The sequence below is a fragment of the Podarcis liolepis genome (genome assembly GCF_965112155.1).
Source record: "Podarcis liolepis genome assembly, chromosome: W".
Classification (NCBI taxonomy): domain Eukaryota; kingdom Metazoa; phylum Chordata; class Lepidosauria; order Squamata; family Lacertidae; genus Podarcis; species Podarcis liolepis.
Window position 1 is genome coordinate 20,040,316 of NC_139568.1, and position 23,382 is coordinate 20,063,697.

The window sequence follows — 23,382 nt, forward strand, 5'->3', positions numbered from 1 at the left end:
TTTCCCATAGCGGGGTCGGGCCCTTGATCCACAAAATTGTTTTCTAGAATGTATGATTTATTGCTTGAATGGTACACAAAAGATGAAGAGGTTAAAGAATCGATGATAAAGTGGGCGATGGATATTGGGTACAATATTGAGCTGGAAGCGTGGATAAAAGTATAGAATGCTGGTTTGAGATTTACAGGATGTATGGCTTTAAAGGAGAATGTATTAAAAATGATGTATAGATGGCATTTGACGCCAAGAAAATTAGCTAAAATGTATAGGAAAAGAGACAGAAAATGTTGGAAATGTAGGGAAATAGATGGAGATTACTTTCATATGTGGTGGACTTGTGGCAAGGTAAAAAGATTCTGGGAGTTAATCTACAATGAACTTTAAAAGATATTTGAGTATACTTTTCCTAAAAGACCAGAGGCATTTTTGCTAGATCTGGTGGGAAAAGAAATTAAAATAAAAGACCAGAACTTGTTCATGTACGCCACAAGAACTTTACTGGCCCAAAGATGGAAAACACAAGATTTACCAACCATCCAGGAGTGGCAGGTGAAGATGACAGATTTTGCGGAACTTGCCAAATTGACAGGAAGGATCCGGGACCAAGAGGACCAGAGATACAATAACAATTGGAATAAATTTATTGAATATATAAAGGAGAACAACAAAAATATTAAGACACTAGCAGGACTGGAATAACACTTCCAATGTAAAACAGTAGAGTTATGACAATAATAGACGCAAAAAGTATGTGATGTATAAGCCAGCGGTCAGGAGGGAGGGAAGTCAGGACTCGGCAGAGTCAAAGGGATTATAATGTGACAATAAGGATTGTTGGGAAAAGAATTACATGTTGAAAACAATTAAAAAAAATTGCAAAACATCTGGAGGGCACCAGTCAGCGAAGGCTGGGTTGCAGGGCCAGCCAGATCAAAAAAGAGCACACCACTTTGCATACAAAAGCCCCCTCCCCAAGTTCAGTCCCTAGAATTGCTACCTAAAAAAACGGACCACAGACATCTGTTGCTGAGGTCTTAAGAGCAGGGAACTTGCAACCCTTCTGCCACTGCTGGACTCCAACTTCCTTCATGCCCTGCTAGAAAAGCCATCAGCAAAGGATGATGGGATTTGGAGTCCCAAAACATGTGGAAGCACATGCCTCAAGAGAGCTAGGTCTTCCGATCACCTGGCGATATCTAATACAACTACCTATTTCAAAATAATAATAATAGTAGATTCGCCACTATAGTTTTGTTCCTTCACTTTCCAGCTCGGAATCTACCACTACACAAGAAAGTACAATATAAAGTTGGGTCCACCCCCCCGCCCCATGCAATGTGCAATACATTCTGCTTGGAATGCAATTCATTCCTTGCATCTGCAAGGAAATGGGTAAAAGGTGGATCCAGCTGATTTTAAACGGATCCTCATGAATTAATGATTTTTTCATTCAAATTAAATAAAACCACCATGATACTGTAGACCATGTCTTAGTCTGTAGGCAGCATCAAAAAAATCATGCACCCACTGTTTCATGGGGCTGCAATGGCGGAAAAACGTGGTTAAAAAACACGGATCCTCGTGGATCCTCATGATTTTTGCACTAGATCAGCTCGAAGTCACCATCAGATCAAACATCATGGCCATGGGCACAGCATGCACCACAAAAATCATGGATCCACGGCTTCCTGGCGACACCGTGGCCCAAAAACGTGGTTTTGAAGCACGGGTCCTCATGGATCCTCATGCTTCTTGCACTGGGCCACCCCAAACTCACTGTCAAATCACACATCATGTCCAGGGGCACAGCCTGCACCACAAAAACCTCAGATCCATGGCTTCCTGGCCATACCATAGCCCCAAAATGTGGTTTTGAAGCACGGATCCTTATGGATCCTCATACTTTTTGCATTGGGCCAACCCAAACTCACCGTCAAATCACACATCATAGCCAGGGGCACAGCCTGCACCACAAAAATCATGGATCCATATTGTTTTTATTTCAAGCTTTACCAATTATTGATAATGTTAAATGTTTCAAAGAATGGCAGAAAGCATTGTCTAGATTTATCTGGCAGGGGAAAAACCCCAGAATTAAATATAAATTACTTACAGACTTGAAAGAAAGAGGGGGATTTTCCCTGCCAGAACTGAAGATATACTTTGAAGCTGCAGCTTTCTGCTGGATTAAGGAATGGATTCAATTAGACAATATTGATGTCTTAGATTTGGAGGGATTTGACAATGTATTTGGTTGGCATGCATATTTATGATATGATAAGATAAAGGCCCACAAAAGGTTTCAAAAATCATGTATTTAGAAAGTCTCTACATAATGTTTGGATAAGATATAAAGAAAACACCCAGGTGGCTTTCTTTTCTTTTCTTTTTTTAATTAATTTTTATTGAATGATTTTATGTTACAAAAAACAATACAACCATACTAACACTAAATATAATTTAGAAATAAAAATTACATACATCAATATTTAGTTTATTTGTTATTTATCGTCTTATTTCCTCCCAAACATTCCATACAAAAACACACATATGTGCAGACACCCACACACCCACACCCAAAATGATAATAATGAAAGTAAATATTTTTCCCTTTTTATCTTACAAAATCTTTTCTTCCACTTTGACTTCCTGTCAAGTCCCTTTGCATAAATTTTATCTTACAATCGAAGGTACACAAAACAATAAACCTTTCTATATAAATTTTCCAATACATTCTGAAAACATAATAAATCCTTAATTGTTGTCCACCTCCTTTTAGTTCCTTTATCACTTGAATGCTAGCACGGAGTCAAAACCATTATTGTCTTTTTGAACATGTCTTGTATAACCATCCCATTTTTCTGCAAATTTTTGCTTTGAGATTCCTCTGAGTTTGCTAGTCAATTGAGCTGTCTCCACCAATTCCTGTAATTTGATTTGCCAATCTGTTATTTTTGGAGCCTTGTGATCTTTCCATCCCTTGGCCACAAGTATACGAGCTGCTGTCGTTGCATACAAGAATACCTCTCTTAGATTTTTGGGGATCTCTTTATCTAAAATACTTAATAGAAATGCCTTCGGTTTTTTAGTAAAAGTTATCCCCATCATCTTTTTTATTTCATCGCATATTTCCCCCCCAAAATTCTTAATCTTTTCACACGTCCACCACATGTGGATCATGTCACCATTATTTCCTCCACATCTCTGTCAGGGATATGTTGGCTGAGAAGGGGGCGGAGATCGGAATGTACAGGGAGCCGCCTCCTCTGATGAGCAGCTGCACTTCGTCAGAAGGAGAAGAGGAGGAGCTGTCAGGAAACACGGAAACAGAGGGAAAGGAACAGCCTCCAATGCTCCGGTTTTCACGTAAGGAGAGGAGGAAAAGGGGGAGTCTCAGGAAGTTTCTATGCTGGAAGGGGAGAAAGCACGAGTCACTTAAGGCAACTGATAGTGACTGAGAAAGACATGCTCTTAAGAGCTCCGTACTATACATAGTTTTTTGGACTTAATAAATCTTGTAAAAGCTGGCTGGAATCCCAGGTTGTTATCTCGGCTAGCACCCACATATCATCCTGACAACAAGCATTCGCCAAATTTTTATTTTGTTGTTGTTTAGTCATTTAGTTGTGTCCGACTCTTCGTGACCCCATGGACCAGAGCACACCAGGCACTCCTGTCTTCCACTGCCTTCCGCAGTTTGGTCAAACTCATGCTGGTAGCTTCGAGAACACTGTCCAACCATCTCGTTCTCTGTCGTCCCTTTCTCCTTGTGCCCTCCATCTTTCCCAACATCAGGGTCTTTTCCAGGGAGTCTTCTCTTCTCATGAAGTGGCCAAAGTATTAGAGTCTTAGCTTCAGGATCTGTCCTTCCAGTGAGCACTCAGGGCTGATTTCCTTTAGAATGGATAGGTTTGATCTTCTTGCAGTCCATGGGACTCTCAAGAGTCTCCTCCAGCACCATAATTCAAAAGCATCAATTCTTCGGCGATCAGCCTTCTTTATGGTCCAGCTCTCACTTCCATACATCACTACTGGGAAAACCATAGCTTTAACTATACGGACCTTTGTTGGGAAGGTGATGTTTCTGCTTTTTAGGATGCTGTCTAGGTTTGTCAAGGGACATGGGCGGCGCTGTGGGTTAAACCAGAGCCTAGGACTTGCCGATCAGAAGGTCGGCAGTTCGAATCCCCGTGACGGGGTGAGCTCCCGTTGCTCGGTCCCTGCTCCTGCCAATCTAGCAGTTCGAAAACACCTCAAAGTGCAAGTAGATAAATAGGTACCGCTCTGGCGGGAGGATAAACGGCGTTTCCGTGTGCTGCTCTGGTTCATCAGAAGCGACTTAGTCATGCTGGCCACATGACCCGGAAGCTGTACGCTGGCTCCCTCGGCCAATAAAGCGAGATGAGCGCTGCAACCCCAGAGTCAGTCACGACTGGACCTAATGGTCAGGGGTCCCTTTACCTTTACCTTTACCTAGGTTTGTCATTGCAAATTTTTATACATTCCTTATAATCTGGAAGGCGTGAGGTACCACCTATGAGCCATTTTCATCATGTTCTCTCTTATATTATAGCTGGCTGTAAATTTCAAATTTACATTCCATAAGTTTTCCCAATCTTTTAACATAATTGGATGGCCCACATCTTGGGCCCACTTTATCATTGAAGCCTTAACTTCCTCATCCATTACTTCATAGTCTAAAAGAAGTCTATACATTTTTGCGATTATTTTGGTTTTACTATTCAGTAGTTCTCTTTCAAATCTTGAAGGCTCCTTTTCAAAACCTATTTGCGTATCCTGTCTGAACACTTCATTCACCTGGAAGTAATCTAGCCAACTAGAAAAGTGATCTTTTATTCTCTCATAACTTATCAATATTAGTTGACCCTCCTCCTCCCTTAATATTGTGTTATACGTTATCCAATTCTCTTTGATGTTGTTGTTGTTTTTTAACAGCGATTGCTTCTAGTGGAGAGTTCCATCTTGGGGCTTTCTGTTCCAAATATCTTTTGTATTTTTCCCATACCTTATATATAGCATTTCTTATTATATGATTGGAAAAACTCCTATGCACCTTTATTTTCCCATAATTAAGATAGCAATGCCACCCATGTTTATTTTGTTGAATAAAGAAACCTGTTAAGACAGCTTTACTAGCATCCCAGACTATTTTTAAATCGGTGCCCTTATTTAAATTCAATTCAAAAAATTCCTTTAAGGTCTTTTTTGCTTTTTCTATTATTGTTTCATCTCTCAATAAAGTTTCATTTAATCTCCATCTTATAGATTTCCTCTTTCCCCAAGTCAGCGTTACTCGTACTGCATTATGGCCAGCTATTGTCTTTGGTTGAATTTCAGATTTACATATTTTGACTGTCAAATCTATTGTTAGCCAGATGGCATCAATTCTTCCTGCCGAGTCGTTAGGGTAGGGGGGAAAAGTGTATTCTTTCACTGTTGGATTTCATATTCTCCATGCATCCTCTAAACTTAACATGTCTACTAACTGAAAAAAGGTTTTGGGGAGTTTTATTTGCTGTTTTTTAGTAGTCTTTTTGGATCTGTCTAAATCATGTTTTACCACGCCATTTTGGTCTCCTAAAAATATAATTTTCTCTCCAATAAACTCCCCCAACTCTCGTTCCAGCTTTTGATAAAATTCACTTTTTTTCCATTCGGCGCGTAGAAGCCGATAACTTTAATTCTCTCCCCCTGGACTGAAGGAATGGGTTTCCCAAACCCAAAACTGATTGTGCAGGCAGTTTGAAACTGCACCAAAATCCCTATTTTTCCTTAGCTAAAATGCTTTAACTTGAGCTCGTGAGCCAAAACCCCAGCTGTATAAACAAGTGCTCAGAGCCCTCTCCTTTATCAGTTTGTGACGGCAAGGATGACCTTGACTGTACCAGTAGAACAGGGAAGACACGTCTGTGCCTTATCTTATATCCTGACCACAAAGGCGCACAGACCTAGTCTGGGAGAACAGCGCCAGAGGGTGTTCTTGGAGATGGTGACCTCTTGCTCCAAAGATAAGAGTAGGAACAGGAAGATCCTTTTATGGTCAGAAGTATAGGAAGGAATACGCTTTTATGGTTAAGAGTGCCGGAGCAGGGACATCTGTGATGTCAACCTGCGTGTACAAGCTGACGTGGCTGGATTCCTGGGGAAGGGGGAGAGGGTGCCTAGAGGATATATATACTGCATGAAATTTCTCCTTTTTTTGGACTTGCTGTGGACACACCACGCAGGTGCTTTTCTGCTGTTCCGGAGAGCAGAAATAAAGAACTCTTTCTCTGAACCAACCCTTGGTGTAATTTGACTTCCTTCCTCCTGTCCGGGAGCAACGCAGACCCAATCGGTGAACCCCAGTAAGGCTACATTTCTTGGTGCATTGGCCCAGAATTCACGTTCTCTGAGGACAGCGGACGAAGGTCCGAGGCGTCACTGCAAGCGAACAGCTTGGTTCGGCGCCGGCGGCTCCAAGCGCGCACCCTACCATTTCTAGGGGGAACCCCCACCCCGTCCCTGAGTGGAGATGCTGCAGAGACGGAGAAAGAGACAGCGGCCGCACGGGACGGGTACCCAGGGGAAAGGTAAGCTCCACAGCTTGTTTTGTGGGAGCCAGGGGTCTGATCAGCCCCGCCCAGTAGGAGCAGTAGAGTGCCGCTGGGTCTGACCAGTAGAGAGCAGTAGAGTGCCGCTGGTTTGCCGGTAGAAGAGCAGTAAATTGCCACCGGTTTTGGGAAGTTTGTGGGTAAAGGGGATTGGGGAGGTGCATGTTGTTCGTATGTATGTGTATTTATTTGTGTATGGGGACACTCCAGTGAATGTTTTGAGTGGATGAGACGTTAGGGGCTCAGAGCCACTGACGAAGCGGAGTGTGGTCCTTGAAGTGTGGTTCCTAGCGACACCTAGTGGTGTCTAGGCCACTAACAGGACGCGGAGAAAGGTGACTGAGTGAGAAACAACGCTAGGTGGACGGAGTGTCCCAGGGGTTAAGAAAAAGAAAAAGAAACGGGGGAAAAGTAAACCAACCGCCTTGCAGTGGGTGTTTTTGGGGACAATTGGAAATGTCAAGTTACACTTGAAAACCCTTGTAACCTCCGTTCTGTATTCTGGCGGTGACCAGCATAGGTGCGTCCAGTTGGCTTGTATTGTATTGCCAACACATGGGGTCCAGGGAAAAAAAATATGTGCTCTGCCGATGCGCAGAGGTGCCAGGAATAGAACCCTGCATGAAGGGGTTCCCGATTCTGCCACATTCACTGTGCTGCATGTTAGGGAATTGGGAAACAGACCTTAAAACACCTAGAATCTTGCAGAGTACAAGTATAAAAAAGGATTATTTGGTCTTTAACATTAAAAGTGACATGAGTTGCTCATGAGGTCAAATTTTATATTTTCATGATAAAGGTGGGAAGGTTTCAATTACTAATACAATCATGTACTGGTTTCAGAATTTGAATGTCATCAATTCACTGTGCTTTGAGCTACCTGGTATCTTAATATTTTTGTTAATAAGTTTGTTTCTTATTGACTCTGTTCCATAGGTACCCTGGGTGATTTAGAAACCACTTGTTAAATGTTGATCAAAAGTAAAAATGTACAAATGTATGGAAAAAAGTAGTGTTGTCAAAAGGGATGGGGTTTTTAATGCCATGTTCATACAGATGAGAAGAGAAGTGAGAATGTTGGAACAGGAGAAAAGTTGGGTAATGGGTTGTAAAGACACTTGAGTGTTTATTTATTAATATATTCAGATGCTGTTACTGAGAGAGAGTTTACTAAATATAGTAAAAGCTGAATTGCATAAAGGCTGTGTGTGAACAGCGACACACTTAGTCAAAGTCTTGCATGTGCTGTTAAAATGCACTCAGATTCTTGGTTGAGGTTTTCATGAGTAAAAACAGCTTTTAAAGAATTCTGAATTAAGAATTAAGAATATAATATATTATAGAGCAGCCCTCTTTTTGGCTGGCTGGGCAGCTAACAATCCATCCATAAATTAACGGCAAGAATAGGTACCTGGAATGTTGTTTGTGCTTTTTAGAATGTCCCTCCCATGAAAGATACTCCTTGGACATCTATTAATTGAAAATTGAGATGGCTCTTTTGGTTTCTGAGTGTACATGCCAGGAGAGGTTTTAGGCAAAATAACTTTTATTTCCCTGTTCACATTAGGCTGTGGAAAGTGTTCAATGCTTTGAAATTTTCCTGTTCTGAGACACACATATACTCAGGGTAGACGAGCCTACTTCCAAAACAGACATCTTATAGGAGAAAGGGAGATATTGAAGCTCTTTGTGTTGATTTAACCTCCAAAGTTGTCAAATGCATTAGTCACAGCAGAATCAAGATGTTGATAGACAAATACCTCAGTGCTTATTGATACAATTACCCAGTAGGTGATTCCTCCTAGGTTTCTCTTGGGTGAACAAAGTTACCTTATGTATGGTTCCTTTGAAGGAAAAGCGATTTTTAATCTTTGCATGCAAATTGATGTATTAAGGAGAAAGTATGCACAACGAACTCATCACTGGTATGCTACTGAACCATGGTGAATAATTGGAAGAGGAAGAATTTTGTGTTCTGATTGTAACCGCATTTTCCCCAGAACTATTTCTATCTGAAGTATGTAAGGTGTAAATGAACCTTTATATGAATGTATCAAAATACTTTCAAGTTTATATTTGCGTGGCGAGTTCCCGCCACCCACCAAGGATAAATAAAGACACTAGACACCAGAATTTAAGGTTAAATGGGCGAATTAGGCCACAACTTTATTGAATTCAGGAATGAGAGGCATTGGCTTAGGCATTGGTCCTATCTGTTGGTTTCTGCTCTCTTCACTGTGCAGCGAAGTGCTTGTCACAAGACAATGTTTACATTCCACAGTCAGAGTACTGTTGGGTTTTCCCACGGGAATGGGAGACTGGATGTGACGTACACTGGTTTCCTGTTTTTCACTGGTCTCTCGGTGTTCTTCGTTCCGAGGAGAAGGACGGTTGCTTCTCTGCTCCCGCAGAGGCAAGATGCATGTTTGTAATTTCTCAACTTTGAACTGAAAATAAAGCAACATTAAGCATGTGGCACGTACTGCTCATCATTCCGTTGTGCACAGGACTCTGCAATTACAACATTTTTTGTTCCGGGCCCAGAAAGACGCAATCAAACTGAAGAATGGAGACTCCAGAAGTCGAGTCGGAATGCCGGCAGAGGAACAGACAAACGGATCGGCGTTATCTGCTCTGCGCGTCGAGTTTGATTGATGAAGGTATGTGCTCATGCTCCGGGCAGCCTGCCAGCTTCTAATTTATGGCTTTATGGCTGGACTTTGAACTTTTAAAGCCGTTTTGCCGCGATACAGGCAAAGGCATTAAGCTCACAGGCTTGGAGGCTGGGAAAGCGAAAGTACTTTTTACAAGTGCTTTTGGAAGCAGCTGTACACTGACGCAGCTTGATTAAAGCAGCAATGATGGCTAATGCAAAGCTGGCTGATGCTTTTGGGATTCCTAAGCTCAATAAGAAAAATTATACGGACTGGGTACTTTATGCAGAGGCAATTCTGCGGAAAGAGGGTCTGTTTAATGTTATTACAGACAACCCCCCAGCTCCAATTACAGATGAATGGGCTACTAAGGATTCCAAAGCAAGGGGAACGCTTACATTGATAGTATCCCCAGAAGAGCTCTGTCTGTTGCGTGGTAAGACCACAGCCAGACAAATTTGGGACACTTTAAGAGAGGCTCAATTGAGGACAGAGGCTGGTTCCTCAATGTACTACTATGCCAAGCTGCATGGTATGGCTCTTGCTGAAGGTGGAGATGTGCGTACACATCTGATGGAGATGCAGAATCTGAGACACGAGTTGCAACAGAGAGGACTCACCTTTCCAGAGGCTGTGTATTCCTTCATGATACTACATTCTTTGGGTCCAAGTTGGGAGTCCGTTGCCACTCAGATTGCTGTTCAGCCAACTGCTCAGCTCACAGTAGCCTATGTTACTGCCGTGATCCAGAATGAAGCAGATCGCCGGGGTGCTAGCTGCATGGGTATGGGGGAGTCTTCACAGACGTCATCCCAGAGTGCAGTGGAACCACCAGAGGGCGCCAAAGCTTTGAAGGCAGTGAAATGCTACTCGTGTGGACGTCTAGGCCATATGAAGAGGGAATGCAGATATCCCAGGGCCAAGACAGAGCAGCGCAGCGGAAGCTCAGCGCGTGGAAAAGGCCAAAGCAAAGGCAAAGGTCTGGTCTCCAGGACAATGCAGCACAAGGCAATGGTCTCACGCTTCACTCCAAACGTCGCAAAGGTCCAGAAGACGTCTAGATCTTTCTTCGTTGTTGATTCAGCAGCTACCCACCACATGTGCAACGATAAGCGACTGTTCGTGTCTTTTACACCGCAGGAAGGTGCGATTCACCAGGCGGATGACCACACGATCCCCAGTCAAGGCTACGGAACTGTTGTACTTCACAGTTTGGACTTATCGATACAGGATGTACTGTACGTTCCAGATGCCACACACAATCTTCTAAGTGTGATGCAGCTTAATGAACGGAACATTGACGTTTCCTTCAAGAACAAGAAATGCACCATCACAAAGAAAGACGATTATGTATTGCATGCTGAAAATGTTGATCGTTTGTTTGTATTGTATTATGATGATGTTGTGCAGAATGAGACTTGTTGCATTGCAGGTTCTAACAAAAGTTTGCATGCAGGATGTATTCATGATTTTCACCGAAAATTTGGTCATTTGCATTTTGAGGCAGTATCTAAAATGCCTGCCTTGGTTGAAGGTATGACTATTAAACCCTGCAGGTACCACATGAAGTGCAAAGCATGCGCAGCAAACAAGGTGAAAATGGCTGCGAAAGGTAAGGTGTCTAGTAGGCAAGCTACAGAACCATACCAGGTTGTTCATGCTGATTTAGTTGGTCCACTATCGCCCTCTTTGGGTGGCAATAGGTTCTTCATGGTTCTCATTGATGCATTTTCCAGGTATATTTATGTGTACAATCTCAAGCAGAAATCAGAGGCTTTTCAAAGGTTTAAGGAATTCTGTGCTTGGTTGGAAAATGTGCATGGTAAGAAGATAAAAACTCTTTTCACTGATCGCGGGGGAGAATTCACTTCTCAGCAGTTTGAAGCTTTTCTGACTGAGAAAGGAATTCAACACGATTTGTCCAGTCCTCGCTCGCCATGGCAGAATGGACTTTGCGAAAGGGCAAATCAGACATTGCTTCAAGGGTTAAAAACCTTGCTGCATGATGCAAATCTTCCAGAGAGTTATTGGGCCGAATCTCTCTCATGTTTTGTTTACAGTTACAATCGCAGGTTATCTTCAGCGATTGGTTGTACCCCGTATGAGAAGATGTTTGGCAAGAAACCATACATCAAACACATGAAAATTTTTGGTTCTGACATGTGGGTTCACTCACCACAAAGCTCCAAGTTAGGCAAGCGTGGTTTGCATGGTATCTTTCTAGGTTATCAGAAAGGTTCTTACAGAATAATGATGACTGACTCTAAGACAATTAAGCTCACAAGAAGTGTTGAGTACAATGCCAAGTGGGGGGAGAATGTGGGAATTTTCCAATGTTATCCTGATGACAGTGATGAGACTGAGGATAAGCAACAGCAACCCACACCCACTGATGAAGGTTCTAATTCTGAGTCTGAAACTGAATCGGATAATTCAGAGGATTTCAAGAGTGCGAAAGCCTCTATGCGACCCTCTGAAAGCTCTGATCAAGAATTGGAAGAACCATTGTTCACAATAGGCCACTTTTCTCCTAAGAAGGAAGAGGAAAGTGTTGAAGACCAAAGACTAATTCGAAGGTCACAAAGAGCCACAAAAGGCAGACCTCCAAAGAGATTTGCTGATGAATTTGCTAAGACAGCAGTAGCAGCTGTCAAAAGCTCCAAGAAGGTATTTGAACCTTCAAGTTTCCAAGAAATCCAGGATTTGGATTCTAAGGAAGCTGAGCCATGGTTAAATGCTATGAAGGCTGAGCTTGATTCCTTAGAAAGGAACAAAACTTGGGAGCTAGTTCCAGTAGTTCCAGGAATGAAACTGCTTGGAAGCAAATGGGTCTTCAAAGCGAAGACTGATCAAAATGGCAAGATAGTCAGACACAAAGCCAGATTGGTAGCCAGAGGTTTTGCACAAGTACCAGGTGAAGACTATCATGAGACCTACTCACCCACAGTGAGGTATGAGAGCATCAGGCTCATGCTCAAGCTAGCTGCAGAGGAGAATCTACACATTAGTCACCACGATGTGAATACAGCATTTTTGTACGGATCTCTAGGTGAATCACTTTATATGCTTCCACCTGATGGCGTACAGGTAAAACAGGGATTTGTTTGTGCTCTAAAGAAGTCCCTTTATGGTCTCAAACAAAGTGCACGGTGTTGGCACACAAAACTCACTGAAGCATTGTTTTCTCTAGGTTTTCAGCAAGGGAAAGCTGATCCATGTGTATTTGTCAAAGAGGAAGGGCAAAAGAAGCTGTATTGTTTGTTTTATGTTGATGATATTTTATTCTTTTGGAAAGATGTCACAATGTACAATAACGCCCTAGCTCAACTGAAAGAGCACTTTGACATGAAAGATCTTGGTGAGGTAAACAACTACCTATCTCTGGAAATAGAAAGAGATCAAAGTGGTAACATTCTAGTACACCAGTCACGAAAGATTGCTGATGTGTTAAACAAACTGAACCTGATGGATGCTAACCCTGTAGACACACCGATGACAACAGGTTATCAGGTAGAAGACACTGAAGAAGCATTTTCTGACACTACACTGTACAGAAGTGTGCTAGGCAAGCTAAACTTCATTGCCAGATGTTCAAGACCTGACATTGCTGTTAGCTGTAATTTGCTAAGCAGACAAGTTAACAATCCTACTGTTAAGGATTGGAAAGCTCTGAAACGCATAGCACGCTATTTGAAAGGCAAAGAAATAGAGGAAAGCAACAGAATGGGAAGAACCAGAGATCTGTTCAAGAAAATCGGAAATATGAAAGGAACATTTCGTACAAAGATTACCATAATAAAGGACAAAAGTGGTAAAGATCTAACTGAAGCAGAAGACATCAAGAAGAGGTGGCAAGAATACACAGAGGAATTATACCAGAAAGATATGGATGTCTCGTACACCCCAGGTAGTGTGGTTGCTGACCTTGAGCCAGACATCCTGGAGAGTGAAGTCAAATGGGCCTTAGAAAGCACTGCAAATAACAAGGCCAGTGGAAGTGATGGTATTCCAGCTGAACTGTTTAAAATTTTAAAAGATGATGCTGTTAAGGTGCTACACTCAATATGCCAGCAAGTTTGGAAAACTCAGCAGTGGCCAGAGGATTGGAGAAGATCAGTCTACATTCCAATCCCAAAGAAAGGCAGTGCCAAAGAATGCTCCAACTACCGCACAATTTCACTCATTTCACATGCTAGCAAGGTTATGCTTAAAATTCTACAAGGAAGGCTCAAGCAGTATGTGGACCGAGAACTCCCAGAAGTGCAAGCTGGATTTAGAAGAGGCAGAGGAACCAGAGACCAAATTGCAAACATGCGCTGGATTATGGAGAAAGCTAGAGAGTTCCAGAAAGACATCTACTTCTGCTTCATTGACTATGCAAAAGCCTTTGACTGTGTTGACCACAGCAAACTATGGCAAGTTCTTAAAGAAATGGGAGTGCCTGATCACCTCATCTGTCTCCTGCGAAATCTCTATGTGGGACAAGAAGCTACAGTTAGAACTGGATATGGAACAACTGATTGGTTCCAAATTGGGAAAGGAGTACGGCAAGGCTGTATATTGTCTCCCTGCTTATTTAACTTATATGCAGAATTCATCATGCGAAAGGCTGGGCTGGATGAATCCCAAGCCGGAATTAAGATTGCCGGAAGAAATATCAACAACCTCAGATATGCAGATGACACAACCTTGATGGCAGAAAGTGAAGAGGAATTAAAGAACCTTTTAATGAGGGTGAAAGAGGAGAGCGCAAAATATGGTCTGAAGCTCAACATCAAAAAAACGAAGATCATGGCCACTGGGCCCATCACCTCCTGGCAAATAGATGGGGAAGAAATGGAGGCAGTGAGAGATTTTACTTTCTTGGGCTCCATGATCAGTGCAGATGGTGACAGCAGTCACGAAATTAAAAGACGCCTGCTCCTTGGGAGAAAGGCGATGGCAAACCTAGACAACATCTTAAAAAGCAGAGACATCACCTTGCCAACAAAGGTCCGTATAGTAAAAGCCATGGTTTTCCCAGTAGTGATGTATGGAAGTGAGAGCTGGACCATAAAGAAGGCTGATCGCCGAAGAATTGATGCTTTTGAATTATGGTGCTGGAGGAGACTCTTGAGAGTCCCATGGACTGCAACAAGATCAAACCTCTCCATTCTGAAGGAAATCAGCCCTGAGCGCTCACTGGAAGGACAGATCGTGAATCTGAGGCTCCAATACTTTGGCCACCTCATGAGAAGAGAAGACTCCCTGGAAAAGACCCTGATGTTGGGAAAGATGGAGGGCACAAGGAGAAGGGGACGACAGAGAATGAGATGGTTGGATGGTGTTCTTGAAGCTACTAGCATGAGTTTGACCAAACTGCGGGAGGCAGTGGAAGACAGAAGTGCCTGGCATGCTCTGGTCCATGGGGTCACGAAGAGTCGGACACGACTAAACGACTAAACAACAACATGCATTACAGACTGAGATTTAACAATCAGAAGTCTGGTGGTCTTGAAATTTTTGCAGATGCAAGTTTTGGAAGTGACACAACAGACAAGAAAAGTACGTCTGGAGTTTGCTACATGTACAATCAGGGTCTATTTGATTGGTCATGCAAGAAGTAAACAACAATTAGCTTAAGTACTTGTGAAGCTGAACTAAATGCACTGTCTTATTCACTTAAAGATTGTGAATGGTTGTTACAATTGTGCAAAGACATGAAAATTCCTGTCAAATGTCCAATCCAGGTTTACCAGGACAACAAAGCATGTTTGGCTTTGCTGAATTCGGAAGGTTGTAAGCAAAGCACGAAGCACTTGCAATTGAAGTTGCAACATGCTAGGGAATATATTCAGAAGGGACTCGTAACGGTGTCCTATATGTCAGGTAATGAAATTCCTGCTGATGTATTGTCCAAGGTTGTATCAAGGGATCAACACTGTACCTATGTACAGAAGTTGGGTTTGTACTGATATTGTACGAACACGCTGCCCAGTGATGTTCACAGAAAGGGGGAGGATGTTGGTTTCTGCTCTCTTCACTGTGCAGCGAAGTGCTTGTCACAAGACAATGTTTACATTCCACAGTCAGAGTACTGTTGGGTTTTCCCACGGGAATGGGAGACTGGAAGTGACGTACACTGGTTTCCTGTTTTTCACTGGTCTCTCGGTGTTCTTCGTTCCGAGGAGAAGGACGGTTGCTTCTCTGCTCCCGCAGAAGCAAGATGCATGTTTGTAATTTCTCAACTTTGAACTGAAAATAAAGCAACATTAAGCATGTGGCACGTACTGCTCATCATTCCGTTGTGCACAGGACTCTGCAATTACAACACTATCGAATATCCGGCTCCAGCCCATTTGCTGGAGACACGGGAAGGGTTAACACCATAGTGGGGGAGTCTCCTGCTGAGGCACGTCAACTAGGAGCTCCCCCGGGTCACCGCTTGGGGGCGTGCCTTAGGCCCACACCTCCATAGGCTTCAGACAGGGCCACGCCCCCGGAGTCCTTTATCGGACCACCCTACATTCTCTGGGGGGAGGTGATGGCGTTCCTCCCTCCCCCACATCCTCTAAACCCCTTCTTACCAATGCCTAACCGCCAATGCCGAGAAGTTGTGACGAGTTGCTACGAGGTAGGCGGAAAACCAAAAGGCTGTAAATTGCCAATTGGGAAAAATTCCTACCATGCCCCTTGCGGCGACAGACCGAAGTCCATAGCAAAGTCAGAAACCTGCCTAAAGGGAGGGAGGGTGGGGAAAACGTGGGGGCTAGCTGGCAAGAGAGGGCGAGCCCCGGCCGCGCTGGCCCTAAATAGGGCAGGCCACGCCCCCCAGCCACCCGATTGGCTGGCTGGCTGGACAACGCGGCTGGGATTCCCCTGCTCTCGCGGGGGCTGAAACCTGCCCCCGCTCACATGGGGTGGGCGTGAAGCCCGCAACCCCACCTCCTGGGCAAGCCGGAAGTGGCTTTGCGTGGCGGGTTCCCGCCCCCCACCAAGGATAAATAAAGACACTAGACACCAGAATTTAAGGTTAAGTGGGCGAATTAGGCCACAACTTTATTGAATTCAGGAATGAGAGGCATTGGCTTAGGCATTGGTCCTATCGACTATCCGGCTCCAGCCCATTTGCTGGAGACACGGGAAGGGTTAACACCATAGTGGGGGAGTCTCCTGCTGAGGCACGTCAACTAGGAGCTCCCCCGGGTCACTGCTCGGGGGCGTGCCTTAGGCCCACACCTCCATAGGCTTCGGACAGGGCCACGCCCCCCGGAGTCCTTTATCGGACCACCCTTCATTTTCTGGGGGGAGGTGATGGCGTTCCTCCCTCCCACACACATCCTCTAAACCCCTTCTTACCAATGCCTAACCGCCACACGAGCAATCGCTCGCCGCCAATACTCTCATGCCTGAAACCAATCCCTTATCCCCTTTGCTATATCCATCAGCCAAATATCATTTCCAGCATCCGAAAGATGCACACCATCAAGCCGGTAGAGGGCCTCGCAGTTGAAACGTATGCCTGGGTGGCCAATGACCCTCCCACCCAGGGCTGCCACTCTACGCACCACCGCCCGATCCAAGGCTTTCCTAGCCCTATTCATGGCTATCGGGCACCTGCAGTCTCTCCAAACCCGCCTTTCCATCAACGAGGCCCAAATAATTGTGATGTTTGGGTAAGAGGCCTTAAGCTCCTCAAAGTCCCTAAAGATGTGCCACTGCAAGTCAACTGCCTTTCTGTAAGCTAGATCATTTTCTCCTAATTGTTTCAGTAAAGCATCTGGGGGGCCCTCCACTGCCGCTCTGGCCTTAATTGCGGGCAACATTTCAGCGCATTCCCCTCTGAGAGATCCAGGATATATTGATGCCAGGCGGTAAATCAAGGCGCAGCCCGAGATCGGAATTGATGGCACGGACCCTGGCCCAATGCACAATGCTGTGCCCGATTATCCAAATGCGCGCCCTCATAGCTCCTGCAAGAGAAATTGAAAGAACAGGCCAAGGTCAGGTAACCCCAAGTAAGCAGTCATAGGTTTTTTCTAACATAGCGCTTGTAAGCATCCGATTTCCAACGGCCCAGGTCCTTAATCCTCTCGGCAGTGAGGCCCAAGTGCATTGCTGTGGTGGCCGCTCCTATTCTAAAGGAGTGCACCGCAAACTCTGCGGGGGGTAAGCCGCATGCTGCCACTGTTAAGCGCATGACACAAGTGAACTGGTGCCGTGTCAGGGGTAAGCCATCTGCATGGATCAATAGTGGCCCTGCGGCATTAGTCCTCATAAATAAGAAACGCCTGGTGTCCTTAACCGGACATGGGCCTGATTTTCCGGTTGCCAAGAGCCGAACCAGAGCCCCCCTCCCGTACTGATCCGTTTTGGAGCTGCGTATCCGCAAGAGTAGATCCTCCCGTGATAGTGTGATGTCGCTTATTATTATTATTATCTATTTATATAGTTATTTAAGTGGAAAAACAAGGCAGTCCTGTGCTTCACACAGTGAGAGGGAAAACGCTATTTAAAGCCCTTTATATACTGAAGCTCCACAGGACCTAACTAATTAAAACGCAATCAAATGTAACACCACGCTTCCCCAGTGAGAGGGAAAACGCTCCAAGCAATGAATTGCTTTGCCAAGGCGAAGCTCCTTGGAGCCCCTTAAGCACTTTAAATAAATCAGCCAAATGAATTATATTTCCAGGATATACAAAGCCTAAAACTATTGAAGTTAAGCCTCAAATACCTCGCAATCACAGATATTGCAGACCCAAATAATTCAGCTATTAAAATGTAATTACTCCCTGGAGAATTACTGGTTAATTGGCCGCTAATGTATCACAGAGTTAAATCAATTAAAATGCAATCAAAGGTAACACAATGCTTCGCACAGTGAGAGGCAAAACGCTATTCACAGCCCTTTATATACTGAAGCTCAGCAGGACCTAACTAAGCAGGAAGAGGAAGGGGGGGTGGCAAAGAAACTGTGCGACCAGCCTTTCAAGGCAGGAGCGCCCCTAGAAGGACTGCTGCCCGCGCCCGTTCCGCTGCAGAACGCTGGCTGATTTGAAGCGTTATTATGCTCTGTCCTGTTGCCGTTTGTTTCAAAAGGACCACTTTACTTCAAAGGTAACTGTGAACAAGCTCTTCCTACGCTCGGCTGCCTCTGGCAAGATGGCGGCCGCTGCCGTTGACCACGTGGGCTATTAAAATGGTGGCCACGGTAACCAGGCAATGGCGCGTAATAATACACTAAGGAGCCTCTAGTAAAATGCCGGCGGCCGGGAGGCCACATGGGTTGCCGATTAAGCGTCCGCTGGCTGGCTCGTTGCCTGGCAACCGAGAAACTTCCCGCTCCGCGATCCCACTCAGGCTGAGGCGCGGAAAATTTAAAAGCCGCAGAGAGGAAGACAAAGAAGCTGCACCAGCGATTGCTTTTATGCGGAGGAGAAAAGCATATACGCTAAGAAAAGACGCTGCTAAATCACTACAATTTTCCTAAACTAATCAATGTAAAGCAATAACCGTGCGACACAGAAAGTGAAAAGACGAGCCCGCCAAAGAATCACTCTTCTACGCGCCGCAAGCCCCCCCCCCCGTGAACGTTGGAGGCGCCCCCAAAGCCCAGCGATACTGTTAAAATTAGCGAAAACCCCAGCAACGGAACCTGCTCAGTCGGACACGCTGCGAGGTCGGGAGTACCTCGTCCCTCCAAAGCCCGAAGAGGAAGCGTCAATGAAGCGGTGGGGTCGGGCGAGCTGTGTCCAACAAAGCCAGCTGATGAGCGGCCAAGAAAGAAAGGCAAATCCGATCGGCAGCGTTGGCTGAGCCCTTCCGATTCCTAGGGCGCTAACGGGAACGGCAGAAGCAGTCCCTGTTCGTGACTCGGCAGAAGCGAGACCAGCACTCCACGGACGCCCGGACCAGACGAAGGGTAATCCTCGGAACAAAGGCTCTCCAAATGGCTACCTATAAGAAGCAAACCTAAAGACAATGTGAACACGGAAAAGGGGTCCTAATAGAAACCTGCAAACCTACCAAAAACGTGGGGGCTAGCCGGCAAGAGAGGGCGAGCCCCAGCCGCGCCGGCCCTAAATAGGGCAGGCCACGCCCCCCCAGCCACCCGATTGGCTGGCTGGCTGGACAATGCGGCCGGGATTCCCCTGCTCTTGCGGGGGCTGAAACCAGCCCCCGCTTACATGGGGTGGGCGTGAAGCCCACAACCCCACCTCCTGGGCAAGCCGGAAGTGGCTTTGCGGCCACCCAGGGGGGAAAAGATATGAATTATCTGGGCATTAATTTTGAAATTTCTGAGTAATAACTGCCAGTTTCTGATGCCTGGTGGGGATTATATGCAACTCCAAGACATATGTTCTCTTGGGAAAATGTGCCTTTTATTGTTTCTATTGTTTTGTTCATCAACTGAGGGCGCTGACAGAAAGCAAAGAAATCTTCTGCCAAAGCATTCAGTTGTGCCCTAATGGTTCAGGAGTAGTCTGCAGCCATTAAAATAAGAGAATTAGTGGGTAGATCTTCCCCAATATTTGTGTGTTAATAATGTCTACAGCTTCAAAAGCAAAGTAAAAGCTCTGTTAGAGGCTCTTTCCTTCAACTATACAATCTTGCAGGAAGTGCAGAGAAAGTGGAACTTGGGTTTTCAAACCAAAATGCTAAGTAAAACAGAATGTTGTGAATACTGGCCCAACTGAATGCAAAAGTGCATTATAATTTGTATGAATTACATAAATGTGCAGAATTTTATTATTACCAAACATGGTTACACTGACGCAAATTCAAGCACACTCCAGTTTAATATTCCTGTAACTACTTGATAAGAAGTTTGTGTGTGTGTGAATCCATGTAGGAAGAGTGTTGGGGTGAAATAGCAAATGTGTGTATTGGGAAACTGGGACAAAGGATAGGTCACAGTAGCATATCTGTGATCCTGCCTCCCTTTCCAAGTACTCCATCTGGCACACTGCCAATATTAAAATATTAAAAGTATTATCTATTTGATGCTGGAGCCAAGAGAAAAAATCTCACCGGTTTTAAGCTCCACTCACCTCAAGCTGGACTTGTAGCACAATCCCGTAAATGTCTACTCAGAAGGCTGTTCCAGTAAGCTCAATAGGACTTACTCCCTTGTTAGTGTGCTTGCAGCCTTACAGATTCTTGTTGTAGAAAAGTTGAGATCAATAAAAGAAGCTCCACACAATGGAGGACTGACCTTTTCATTTCAGGAAATGCCTTGAGCGTCCAGTGCACCTGTGTGTGCTGAGCATTCCCTAACATCATAAAGAACGGGGGGAAACTGAGCTAGAACCCCTTTTCTTTTCAGCTTTTGGGGATAGATGTTTAGCGAAGTCCATAGGCCCCACTGCCTGTATTCGTTTATGGTTTGTGCCTTTCTTTGTGGTTTCAGATATGGAAGTTGTCAGGCACTTCTTATCAGGGCTGCTTATGTCATATGCTGTCGTAGCCTTCTCCGACATGGTGGTGTTCCCTAAAATGTTCCTAGTGCTCTAGGTCAGATATTTAGTTTCACATTATGAAAAGGAACAAGCAGGAACCTTTCCCCTAAATGGTGTCTTGGTACCTGCTCTCTCAACCCCCCCCATCTGCTCTATACAGGATTGAATTAAATAGATATGCAAAAAAATTGGTGTTAAAAGTTGAGTTGCACCCTTTCAAACTGTTATCAGATGTTCTCTTATAAGAAAATTCAGCCATACAGCAGGTAGCTATTCCTGTGCCCTAATTATAACTGAACCACTGTCCCAAGTCAATTATGTACGTGAATATGTATATCAAAATTAAATTATTTGCAGATAAATAATAAATAATAATAGGGGGAAACTGGGAAGGACTGTCCTACAGTTTATTTAAAAGGTCAATCAACTTTCAAATGCAGCCCAACAGAACCCCCTTTCGCAGTGAATATTCTGCAGAAAGAATATTTTTATTACTAAAAGTTTTCCCTTCACACCCCTTTTGATAGTTAAGAATAGTAAGAAGTAAATCAGCAAAACTGGTGCGGCTTCTGCAGATTTTAACACAAAGGAGTCAGGCTTTTATACTACATAAAAACCGGAGCTTTAATGTCTATTGTCTCTCTCATTCGTCTAAGAAAGAGCTGGCTCCATAAAAATCTCAAGTCCAGAAATCCAAAGCACCTTTAGCTCTTTCCTCCACCAAGAATCCTTACTTGCTCCGTGGAGTGCAGCACTAGGATTTGGGATGATCTATAGAACCTCAGAACTGTTCATCTCTTTCCTCCATAACGACCATTGTCAGGGAACTGCCATCAGCTCAGAGGCGAGAGGTGGAAGGACAGGTGTGTTACAGGGAACCTCAGAAGATCTTGCGAAGCAGTTCTTCCTCTGGCGAGGAGGAAAGCCCTGCCTCCAGTGGGGAGGGGGTGCAGGGACCAGGAGATGCTAGGGAGAGCCTCGACACTGAGCCTGTGCAAAGCGGGGGTGAGGCAAGTCCCCTTTGCCAGCGCCCACTCTGCGCAGTAGGTTTGGGCGCAGAGAGGGGAGGAGAAGGATGGGGGTCACACGACTGTTATGCTGGGGGAGGTACAAGGACCGGCCACGCCGATTCTGCTAACGACTGAGCAGACATGGACTTGTGATGCTCTGCACTGTAAATAGTTTGTATTAATAATAAAGCCTGGAAAAGACAGGTTGGAGTCTTTCCTGTTTGCTTTCGAGCAACCACACCACCACCTGACAACCATCAATTCAAATAACTGTCTGGAATTTATTTATTTATTGCAAATTTTTTTTATTGATTTTCACAAAATTAAAAAACACACTAACAAATAAACAGACAAACATAAATCATAACCTTATTAAAACTAATCTTCTTAACATTGTTAAGTGATTTCCTCGTATCCCCCTAGTTGACTTTCAATGGATATCATTTTAACGGTTTTCCAAATAAAAATTCTTAAAATCTTAACTTAATCACTTAACATCAGTCTTTCTTCCCAATTCAGCATTAAACATAGTAATTCCTCACATTACTTATTTAAATCCTAATGTGATGGCCTGGGATTCCGAGTCTGAGAGTGAATCGGAGGAATCCCAGCCGGCACAGGAGTCCCTGCCTCCAGGGCCGGCTGAACTGGGGCAAGGCCTAGATGCTGAGGAGCCTGCACCTGTGTCAGATCCTCAGGGGCAGGCACCAGGTGAAACCATTCTGGCCCCAGAGGTGCTGGAGGACTCAGTGTCTACAGGTGAGCCTCCCCTGGGGCCCAGTAACCCTTCGGCCTCTCCTGAACTGCAGAGGCTTAGAGCAGAGAGGCGAAGGGAACTGGTCTCTCCCAGGAGGAGTGCTCGCCTTAAGGCCAGGAGAGGCGGGGCTCCTGGGGGCCGGGGCCGCCCCCGGCCTTAGAAGAAGATAAAGGTCGGGCAGCCCGGTCCCAGGAGCAACGTTGTTGTGGAGTACCTGCTTTTACCCAGACCTAGATCTGCACTCCCGGTGTGCCTGTTCCTTGCCCGGCTTCCTGCTTCTGACTCTCCGGTGTTCCTGTTCCTCGCCCGGCTGCCCGCTTCTGCCCTACCAGTGTTCCTGTTCCCCGCCTGGCTTCCTGCTGCTGCCCTACCAGCGTTCCTGTTCCCCCGCCCGGCTCCCTGTTTCGGACCTCGCGTCTCATCTAGTGATCGTCTACCCTGCTAGTGACTCTTGACTGAACCTTGGCTACGGTATTAGTACCTTTCCCCCCACCGGGACCAGCACAGTTTGCTCCCGCCACACCCGCACTCTCTCTTTGTTGGGGTGCGTTCGGGAAGAGTCAGAGGCCATGGCCGACCAAGCGGCTACACTGTTGGCAATAGCCCAGGAGAACCAGGCCTTGACGCACACCGTGCAGCAGCTCAGTAATGCGGTTACGGCACTTCAGCAGCGGTTGGACGCCCTACCGGCTCCTGGGGCCGACGCCCCGGCTCCTGGCAAGTACCCAGTGGCCTTGCCTGAGAAATTTGATGGGGCCCCGGCCAGCTTTCCCATGTTTCTTGCCCAGGCCAAGCTGTACATTCAGGGGCACGCCCGGAACTTCCCTGACGAACGCACCAAGGTGCACTTTTTGATTAGTTTGTTAAAGGACCAGGCAGCCAAGTGGGCGTTGCCGCTGCTCAGGC